General features: G+C 43.7%; 1 pseudogene; it reads left to right on the top strand.

The window, feature by feature from the left end:
- The first annotated feature begins 1,729 nt into the window (after positions 1 to 1,729).
- Positions 1,730 to 2,821, top strand: LOC101640919 (annotated as a pseudogene).
- The last annotated feature ends 8,643 nt before the right edge of the window (positions 2,822 to 11,464 follow it).

An 11,464-nucleotide genomic window follows, 5' to 3' on the forward strand; every position in this document is an offset into this window, starting at 1 on the left:
ACCCCACTGTGCCACTAGAAAACCCACAGTGAATATTAAAAACATGAATCTATCATCAGCAAAAAAAGCCTTCTGTAATTTTAAGTTAGCTGATTCTTATAAAAACGTTCCTGATACTATAGTCTATTTTTAGAGACACCAAATGTATTACAGAGAGCTTTAAATATAAGTTTACTTCGTGTCTCCCTGTAACTTCAGCCCACCCCTTTTTCTAGTCCAGGTTTTAGTTTAATTATCATGGTAGCTAATGGATTATCTGCTTCCTAAAGGCCTCTATAAATGATTCTCTAACACTCGTCCTGAAATCCCACCCCTGCCGACTATGAAAAGAACTTTCTCTTCTCTGGAAGAAAGGAATCTCCTACATCATTTTTTCATTGTTGGAGTTTTGTTCCACTTGCTTCAGGGTCATCCATCCTTGGATGATTGTTAAAAATACAAATATGCAGGTGTCAGCTCCATCTCCGGAATCAAACGCTGGGGTGGACAGTGGCTCTCAACCTTAGATGGGCAATCGAATCGCTTGTAACACTTTGAGAAATATTGATGCCTGGTCCCATGCCCCAACTATTTTTATCTAATTCGACTGGGAGATAGAGCCCTTAGATTGAGGACCGCTGAATAGGTCCTGCAATACATGCTTATCCCATCATGCTGTCAGTAACTTTGTGTGGAAAGGAAAGTGGCCTTGGCCAGGGGTCCTCAAATTTTTTAAACAGGGGGCCAGTTCACTGTCCCTCAGACCCTTTGGAGGGCCGGACTATAGTTTAAAAAAAAAAACCATGAACAAATTCCTATGCACACTGCATATATCTTATTTTGAAGTTAAAAAACAAACGGGGCAAAAACACCCGGCAGGCCAGATAAATGTCCTCGACGGGCCGCATGTGGCCCACGGGCCGTAGTTTGAGGACCCCTGGATTAGACTATACACAGTTGTGAGCAGTAGTCATAGGGTTGGCCAGCTGCTTAGGGGGCTGGAAGAAGGATATATGGAGTAAGAGACAAGGAGGCCTGGAGTAGGAAGGATATATGAGTATCCGTGCAAAATGGCTATGAAGATGGCATGTTAACATCAGGAGAAGGCATCTGCCACAGAAGAGGTACAAAAACAACCTGGTGACAAAATGATTTGGCCAGTTGACGTCAGCTAGCCTACATCATCTACTTCCGGTGCTAATACGATAGGCATCTGAATGAAATTGAAAAGCAAAGATGTAATTTGCCAACTACATGAGTTCCCGACCCATGCCATGGCCTTTTCTATTACTTCTGTGCCTGTAAAAACAGACCCGTGTACGAGGAAGACAGAAGAAGAATAGATGGATTTGAATTCGGGTGATGGCAGAGAAGACCGAAATTACCATGGACGGTCAAGGGGACAAACAAAATCATTTGAGAAAAATCTATAACCCCAATGTTCCTTAAAAGGGAAGACAGTGACCCTTGGACTCACTTTGGACACATCAGAAAAGACCGATCCCTGGAAGCAGACCTCAAGTTTGGGAAAGTCGGGGATGGCAAAAAGGGATGGCAGCCCTCAATGAAATGGATGGGCACAACAAGGGAAGTATACCTCTCAGCACACCCATATTCATGGAGATGGCCCGGGATCAGACCACATTTCATTCTGCTATGCCTGCGGCCTCCCTGAGTGGGAGCCAACGGAAGACCACTCACAAGGACAACAACAAAATATCCAAGGTCCTTTGCCGCATCTACTGCAAGAATGAAGACCATTCTCAGCAACCAGACGGTCGACATTGCAGAGAATGTCCACATTTCCCTAAAGGGGCGCACGGTCATTGTGAAAGGGCCCCAGAGGAACCCTGCCGAGGGACTTCAATCACATAGCGTAGAACTCGCTCTCCTTGGAAAGAAGAGGAGGCTTCGAGTTGACACATGGTGGGTGTGTTAGTCTGGGTAGACTAGAGAAACAAATCCATGGACACACATATGTGTATCAGAAAGAGATCTATATACAAGAGCAATTGAACATTGAGAAGACATCCCAGCTCAGTCCGGATCAAGTCCAAAAGTCCAGTATTAGCCTATATGTCCGATACCAAGCTATAAGTCCTCTTCAGACTCACGAAGCACATGCAATGATGCTGAATGTAGAAGATCACAGGTCAGTGGGTAGAAAGTCTTTGGATCCAGTGGCACTGGAAACATCTCAGCCATGGCAGGGGTCTCTGCATGGCTTCTCCAATACCCAGGACTACATCAGGGTAGGTCCATGTGTCTTGTCAGGGCATGACCAGAGAGTCTCCCACCTCAAAGGAGGAAATACCAGATTTCCCAGAAATCTCAGGAGAAGGTCATGCCACACAGAAGCCTCATTGGCTATGATCTGATTGACAGACTAGACTCCACCCCTTCACTCATAATCCTCTCAAATTGACAATTATATAACTACCACAGTGGAGAAATAGAAAGGAACTGGCTACCGTCCGTACTATCTGTAGTCACGTACAGAACACGATCAAGGGTGTGACACTGGGCTTCCAATACAAGATGAAGTCTGTGTGTGCCCACTTCCATTCAATGTGGTTACTCAGGAGAATGGGTCTCTTGTTGAAATCCTAACTTCTTGGGTGAAAAATACATCCGGAGGGTTCACATGAGGACAAGTGTTGCTTGTTCTGTTTCTCAAGCCCAGGAAGATGAGTTAGTTCTTGAAGGAAATGACATTGAGCTTGTATCAAGTTCAGCTGCTTTAATTCAGCAAGCCACAGCAGTTAAAAACAAGGAGATCTGAAAGTCTGGGGATGGTATCTATGTTTCTGAAAACGGAACAGTTCAGCAGGCTGATGAGTAAGCTCCAACAGGTGTCCAGCAACAGTCTAGATGATTCCTTTAGACTGGTCTGTGATGCTTTGATCCAATCCAATAAAGTTTACGTCATGAAAAAAATATCCAAGGTGGCAGGACTGAAGCTACGCATGGCCCCAAAGCATGAGTGTCCATCTGCTGTGACCACTACTGCTGCCAGAGTTCAACCTCCCCACTGAACCTCTGGTATAACACTGCCCTTCGAGGAGACCAATCAGCTGTTTTGTAGCAAATTCGCTGTGTGGAATCCCTTTTATCCTCGAATTGGCAATGAGGCGCTTGACTAAAATCCACACAGATCCTGAGTTAGGATTGACTCTCTCCCTCTAGTGCCTCAGCCAGGACCACACCCTCAGGCATTTCAGAATGTTTGATCCACTGAGACCCCGTATCGTATTGTATCTGGCCAAGGGAAGCCCTGTGATTGGGGGGTGGCAGGGAGCGGGCATTTGGCTCTGGGACTCTCAGGTCACACAGCTCACATCACACCTCCCAGGAGCGGCCTTCCATGAGGACCTGTAGAGGCGCAACTGAGCATCAGCTCAAAGCCATCCCTTGCCTTAGCCAGTTCCCTGCTTCAGCTGGCAAAGCTCACTTCCTGCAAGACATCCCTGAGGAGAAGTCACATGGACCTATACCCGATGCAGCCCTGGGCGCTGGAGCAGCCGTGTGGAGACTCCTGCCAGCACTGAGATGCTTACACATTCACTGATTTGGCTTTCCTCCTGCAATCGGCATCATTGTGTGTGTTTTGTGAGATGGAGGAGGACTTTGTGGATTGGTGTTAGACAAATAGGCTAATGTTGGACTTGTGAGCTTGGGCAGCACTGGGTTGGGATGTTTTCTTGATGTGCACTTTCCCTTTATATAAAACTCTCTCTTATCCATATGAGTTTCTGTGAATTTTGTTTCTCTAAAGTATCCAGACTAGCACACTCATGATCACGAACACATTTGAGTCCATCCTTTTGGCTATTGTGCCAACTCATCTCACCTTGTGTCTCCCTCACCCTTCTTGGCCCTCTTCTTCCCCATATACCATATCTTTCCCTAGCAATTTATCCCTCCCAGTGAGGGATGTATCTGAGGCAAGAGAGTCTGGTCTGTGATAGATAGTTAAGGTTGTGGGTCAACTTGGCTAGGCCAGAATCCCTAGTGACTTGGTAGTTAAGTTGTTCTATTAGATCCTCCATAATGAGGTCTAATATAATGGAATCATTTCTATGATGAGCTCTATTATGAGCAGACAATAAACAAAGGGATTCTCTCCAGGGGGTGTGGCCTGCTTCCAAGAGATGCGTGTGCTCTAGGAAAGCTTGCTTTTTGCTGGGCCTGGTCATCATCTGACCTCCAGTTGTTTGGACATGAACCAGTAGCCTACCATATTGCCTGCCAATTCAGGGAGTAAGCAGCAGCCTGCCATCTTACTTGTGGACCTTGGACTCATTTGCCTTGGCAGCTGGCAGCATGTCATCTGGCTTCCTGATCTTGAGTTCATCATTGCCTGTAGCTAGTCAAGGGAAGCCTCTAGTCCAGTGGTTCTCAACCTTCCTAATGCCACGACCCTTTAATACAGTTCCTCATGTTATGGAGACCGCCCCCCTCCACCATAAAATTATTTCTGTTGCTACTTCATAACTGTTATTTTGCTACTGTTATAAATCAGGTGACCCCTATGAAAGGATCTTTTGACCCCCAAAGGGGTTGTGACCTACACGTTGAGAACCGCTGTTTTAGCCTGACATCTGACCCACAGACTTGGCATTTGCCAGCCTCTACAATTGTGTGAGGACCCCTGGTTGTGTAGTGGTTACGTGTTAGGGTGCAATCTGCAAGGTGGGCAGTTCGAAACCATCAGCCTCTCCAAGGGAAAAAGATGGGGATTTCTTCCAACTGTTAACTTCCAGTTAACAATTAAGGTCTCCGAAACTCAAAAGGGCAGTTCTACTCTGTCCTCTAGGGTCACTATGAGTTGGCATCCACTTGATGGCAGTGAGTTTGAGGGTTTTTTGACAACTGTATGAGCCATTTTTTTTTGAGATAAACCTTTCTGTGCGTATGCATATATAAACTTCATTATTTTGCTTAAGAGCATTGAACCTAAACCTGATCTATAAGGTTTTCTTTGACTGATTTCCAGAAAGAGCCCTGTTTGCTTTGCAGGTTGTGCATTGGGCTGCTAACCACAAGGTCAACAGTTTGAAAACACTAACCATTCGATGGGAGGAAGTTTTACTTCCATTACAGTTTTTACTCCTATTACAGTCTCAGAGCCGACAAGGGCAGTTCTCGTCTGCCCAGGGACACAATTTACTCGAGGGCAGTGAGGAAAAGAAGACAATCCAAAAGTATGTCATCCGAGTTTTCTTCCTAATCTATCCTATTCTGGAAGGTCTGTTAAACCTATTCACCTTGGGTGACCCTGCTGGTATTTAAAATGCTAGCAGCATCGCTTCAGCATCACAGCAACAGGTGAGCTATCACAGTGCAACCAACTGATAGAGAGATGGTGGCAGGGCCCACTTAGAGCAATAGGTTCCAAATAATCGTGAGACGTTTTATTCATTTGTCTTGCTCAGCCAATGGGGAAAGATTTTTCAAAATGGCATAGGTGTTAAGGAAAGATGTAGGGAAGTGGTCTTTGCCAGGCACTGCTGGTGGGAGTGTAAGTTATTACAGCTTCTTGAGGATAGTTTTAAAGTATCGAACAAAAACCTCAAAAACATTTAGATCTTTTGGACCCATCCGTTCCAATTCTGTCTGAAGATGGCATCTAAGTAAAGTGGGGAAACAGTGGGCTCTTTTCCCCCCTCTCTCTCTCCTGAGCTGCAACTGTCAACCTCCCGCCTGTTCGTGTTAAAGAATGTGCTCACGCAGCTATTTCTTGGTTTGTCGATTTAAGACACTTGACTGGCTTCCGGTTACCATAGCTGAGAAGGTAGCGTTCCTACTCAAACTCAACTCCACCTGACCACATCCTTCCACTGCAGTTTTATCATAATCATTAAATGTCATAGGGCAAGACTTTTTCATAAAAATATCACAGAGCAAAAATATTTTTGTTTTGTCCAACAGTCAGTATTACGACTATGTAAAAAATTATCAAATGTTTATTGGGCAGCTACATCTTTTTCCCCAAACTTCCAAATAATCTATAAACAACCATCAATCTAGCCATTCCATTTTTTTTCCCCTCAAAACTTTCCTCCCAAAGCCCTTTCTGGGGCATGACTCCAGGACTTCCTCTCACCGGATGGCTCTTGGTTAGAGCCTCCTTATCTGTGACCTCACGTCACCATCGCTCTTGCTTCCTGCTCTGGTTGTTTTTGTTGTTGTGCGGTGCCCTCCAGTTGGCTCTGACTCAGAATGACCCTGCGTACAAAATAACGGAACACCGTCCAGTCCTGCTCCAGCTGCACAAGGGTTCTCATGTCGGAGCCCATTGTTGGAGCCACTGTCTCCATCCATTGTGTCCAGGCCCTTCCTCGTTTTCTCTGACCCTCTCCTTTCCCAAGCATGATGTCCTTCTCCAGGGACTGGTCTATCCTGATAACATGTACAAAGTACTTGAGGCAAGGCTCACCAACCTTGCCTTTGGATTCCTGAAATTGCCCTTCCTTATGAAAGGATACGTAGAGTCCCTGGATCTGTGCAAATGGCTTTTTTCTACACTTACATTTTATTGGTAGTTTGGTTGGATATAAAATTCCTAGTTAAAAAATAATTTTATCTCAATGTCGAAGATAATGCTCAATTATCTTCTAGAATTCAGTGATGCTATTGGGAAGCCTGAAGTTACTGTTTCTCCTTCCTTTTGATATGATCATTTCTTCCCTGTTTGAAAGCTTTCATGACCATGTGTCCTGGCAGAGAACGATTTTCATTCGTTGAGATAGATGTCTGATGCATCCTTTAGACTTCAAGATCCATGTTTCCAAGGCCGATTCATTTCCTTGGACTTCTTTAATTTTTTTCATGTTTGTTCTATACTCTCTGGAACTGCTGTTATCTGAACACTGATATTTCTGGTTGGTTCTTTAAGTCTCTTAACTTTTCTTTTTCCTCTTGTTTTTCCAGTCTTTGGCTTTTGGGGAGGTGTTTCCAATGCTCTCCAGCCACTGTGGAAAACTGAGGGAAAACTGAGGATGAAAATGCAAGCGGCCAAATTCTCCATGCTCTGGAGCCTGGGAGGCTGACTCTGGTGGGAAAAGGCCTTCACAGTTATGAGATAAAAAAAATGACTCTTAATACACATTCTCATGACTGAAAATAGTCCCTATGCTAGCCCTCCATAAAGGTGCTGTCATAAAAGATGCACCTGGCTGTTCACTATGCACCCGGCGTTTTACTGTAGTTGAAAGCAAATTCTATTGCCATCCCACTCTAAAGAGTAGCTAACTGCCTTCTGACATCTTCTTCTGATACTGACATAGATTGTTTCCCTGGGGAGGGCTCAAGGACATACGAGGTTAGGCCGTGGACTCATTCTATTACCCGTTCACTTTATTTGCGTGTATGCCTATTGAAAGATTTCTAAGCCCCAAAATTACATACACCCATTGAAAAATATATTCGCTCTCTCGATCCCAACATTAGGAGGAGCTCCTGTGACTCACTTTCTGTCTGTCTTATTTTGTTCAATCACAAAGCCACTCCTAATGACCCATCCCATTGAGTTTATGGTGCTGGAACCCACAACCCACTTTTCTTCTGGACTTCTTATTTCAGGGGTCATATTTTTCATTTCCAAACTTCTTGGTGGGCGGGAAGGTTGTTCTCTCTTTTTTTTTTTAAGCTTTCCTTTGCACTCTGCATCCTTTTTATTTCTGGGTTCCTTTTTTTATCTGTTACCTCGAATGTTGTGGACTTTTCTCAGCTGTCTCATGATTCCTCTGTCTCTCTTTTTTTTTTTTAGGTGAAAGAAAAATCAACTGAAAAGGTAAATTGGAAGTCCTTGTTGAAGTGATGGGCACGGATCAAAGGGCAGCCTTCCTTTTAGAATGATCAGCTGGGACACCAGGCTTTTCATGGAAAGATTACCAAGTGGCAGCATGTGAAGGCATTGTATTTCTTGGGCTATCTTGTTTCTCCATCAAAGGATCATCCAATCTCCTATCTGGATCAGTGGACACCAGGTTGCTGGCATTTTGCTTGCAGAGTATAGAAAGGGATTGAGGGCCCACTGCGCGGTCTGACAGTTTGAGTTCCTATACTAGTTGTGTGCTCTGGTTGCACATTTAAAAGTTTCTAGGTAGCACAAACTCCTAACCGACATATGGGCAGCTGGAACCGACCCAGCAGCAATGCAGGAGGAAGACCTAAGTATAGAGTGCGTCCATAGAGATTGTTGTGGTATTGTCATTGGGTCAATTCCAACTCTTAGAGACCCTATAAAGCTGTCCCCTTGATGGAAGTAGCCTGACAGATCTTTCTTCCGGGAGAGCTGGTGAGGTCAAACTATTGGCATTTCCGTTAGCAGCTGAATGCTTAGCCATTGCACGCTTCTACAAAGGGTTCCTCTCGATAAAGAGGATAGCCAAGAAAACTCTGTGACGCAGCTGTACTCTAACACAGGGGCTCGCCATGAGTCGGCATTGCCTGAATGTTGTTGCGTGGGCATTTAGACTGTGCCACGGCTGTTGCATGCAGCCCTCATAGAAAAGTAGTCTACAGCACATAGACCAAATGTGAAATGGTGCTGAATTCATGGGTGGTGTAAACTCTCATCTTTATCTTCTATGTATCTTCTAGTTTTCTGTAAATTCAATTATGTAATTTCAAAACATTTGAAGCCAAAGTGAACCCTAAGAAATAAACAAATTTTTTCCATGGGAAAAATTACCTGAAAATATATTTCGCCAAAGAAGATACTTGGTTAGCAATTAAGTGCATGGAAAATGATCAATATTATTGGTGGTTAGGGAAATGAAAATTAAAGCAACCATAACATACCACCACACACTTTTAGAATGGCTTTTAAAAACAACATTTATAATAACGAAGTGCTGGTGAGGATGCAGACCAATTCAAATTCTGATACATGGTTGATGGGCATCCAAAACAGAAAAACCACTTAAACATTTTTTTGACAATCTATATAAAGTTAAACATCCCCTTACCTCTTAATTTCACTTTTTGACAGTTAACTGAAGGAAACGAAAACAGGTTCCCACACAGATCTGCACATCAATATTTAAAGCAGCGTAAATCCCAACAACCCAAACCCAGGAGTAATGCAGATATCCTTCAATGATGAAAGCTCTAAACCGTGGAATACTACTAAGCCATGAAGGAGTATAAACTATAATGTTGGTTCATAAAACAGTATGAATGAATCTTAGCCACATTATTCTATGGAAAAGAAACAACATTCAAGAGACAACATTCTACATGATGCCATTTATTGATTTAACAGTTTTACTGGCACTTCATCTACATATCATACAAGTCAATCATTTAATCCTATCAAGAAGCGTTGTACAATCATTACCACCGCCAATTTTAGAACATTTACTTCTTCCCTGTACTCACTGTTATTCATGTAATTATGATTTTTTTAAATTGCAGCAAAAATATGCACACAGCAACATTCTCCAATTCAACAACATCTCTATCAATGTCATTTATATGACATTTTGGAAAAGGCAAAACTGTACAGAGGGAGAACATGAAAATGGTTACCCAGGGACAGGGGTACGAGCAGGGACTGACTGACAAAGAGGCACCAAGAGGGACTTTCTGAGGTGAGGGCACAATTCTATCTCTTGATTGCATGTCTCTGCACTTGTCAAAACTCATAGTACTGTCTACCAAAGACACGGAACTTGATTCTCTATACAAAATCAAATCTTTAAAAAAAACCATAAACACATAAAAAAATAAATGCAAGGACCCCTACGGCTGAAGATCAGAACCTGTGAATTAAGATGAGCAAAATATTTCCCAGGGGTTCCTTACATAGTCGTTCTAAACCACGACCTCCTTGGGCAATAAATAAAATGTTCAGTTTTAATTTACATAGATTCTGGGGTATATAGAAAAATATACAGATATATTATGTTGACTAAAACCAGGTGCCAGTGCTCAGTTTGTGGTCACAAGAACTTTGAAAATATGAGACATTGGTCAAGAGGTTCTAACATGGCATAGTTAACATCAGAGCAACTCTGTCCCGACTGGTCTACAAGCATGTTGGCTGATCACTATGTAGAAGTCTCATCTTCCTCCCTCAGGGCAACTGGTGGGTTTGAACCACAGAGCTTGTGATTAATAGTCCAACGGCTACCCAACAGCGCCACTAGAGCTCCTTGGCGGACCTAAAACTGCAGCCTTTGGGTAGTTAGTAGCTGAATGCCACCCAGGGACTTCCGAATATTCGTTTTCCAAACATATCCAGAGTTTGAGGCACAAAAAACAAACAAAAGGGAATAGTGCTGCATGACAGGTATGGATGAGTGATTTATAGTCAGGAGACTGCTTCTTAGTAGTGAAGTCAGAGATAAATTCTTGGATAAGAAACATATTTTAAAGGGTCTTTGAAGATAAAACTTGGATGTGTAAAGTTAGGGACCAGTAGGGTGGAAAGAGGGCCAGAGAAGGCAATCCAGCCATTAGGTGGAACAAAACAAATGTCAGAGCATTTTTCTTAGAAATACTGAGCCAGAAGGCCTGGGGGACACAAACGATGCAGCACTGTGCTATCAGCCAGAAAAAGGTTAGCGCTCCAAACTCACTGTTAAAGGGAACCTGTGAGCAGGCTGAGATGCTTGCTAGACCACCTGGATCTACTTGTTGAGTGGAAGTGGGAGAAATGCACCAATAAAGAGATGGGTTGAATTTGGCCACTGACACCTGTGGACCTAGTTTAGAGGATAAAGAGGAGAAGATGAGAGCGGGTTGACTGGTCTAAGGTTCCTGGCCTAGCATGAGAGGGCTAGGTTTGTTGAGTATTGGTGAGAGCCCATGGTCTGAAGGCAAGGTGACCAATGGGCACCCTGTGGAGGCTGAGTGAGGCAGCCCACATTGAGTTGACCAGAACTGGACCAGATGGAGATTTTTGAGCCTGTGAACTGGTGCATATTGTTGCTGACTTTATGGATGGCCTGTCTGGATTTGTCTTTGCTTACGGATACAGACTTCACAAAGTTCCAACTGGACTAAAGACTCTTCATGTCGAAAAATATGATTGTCTCCTCAGAGCAATGGGTTGATTTAAGTAGGCAGTATATAAATTGGCTACCCAAAATTGGGGGGATAAAGACATGAAGTGATTGGTCTATACATTTTCATAGGTGGGGGAACATATTCACAGGATTATAGGATTAAGGTGTAGGTGCTACTTAATTGCAATTGTGAGGCTAAAGAATGATGTGCAGGTGCCAAGTTAGTTTATTGTGCCAACCTGGCCGATAAACACATGTGAGGTTAATTGAAGGGCGGCGAGATAAACGGCTCAGTGAGCCTCACCTTTCTAGTTCTCCGGTCTCTTGCTTTCTGATGGTCGAACCAGAGTGCAACTGCCTTAGCCAGTTCCCTGCTTCAGCTGTCAAGGCTCACTTCCTGCAGGACATCCCCGAGGAGAAGCCGCATGGACTTACATCAATGTTGGTGCTGGAGCAGCTGTTTGGAG

The sequence above is a fragment of the Echinops telfairi genome, unplaced genomic scaffold (assembly GCF_000313985.2).
Source record: "Echinops telfairi isolate 266 unplaced genomic scaffold, ASM31398v2 ScPeMD7_2573;HRSCAF=3158, whole genome shotgun sequence".
In the NCBI taxonomy this organism is placed as follows: domain Eukaryota; kingdom Metazoa; phylum Chordata; class Mammalia; order Afrosoricida; family Tenrecidae; genus Echinops; species Echinops telfairi.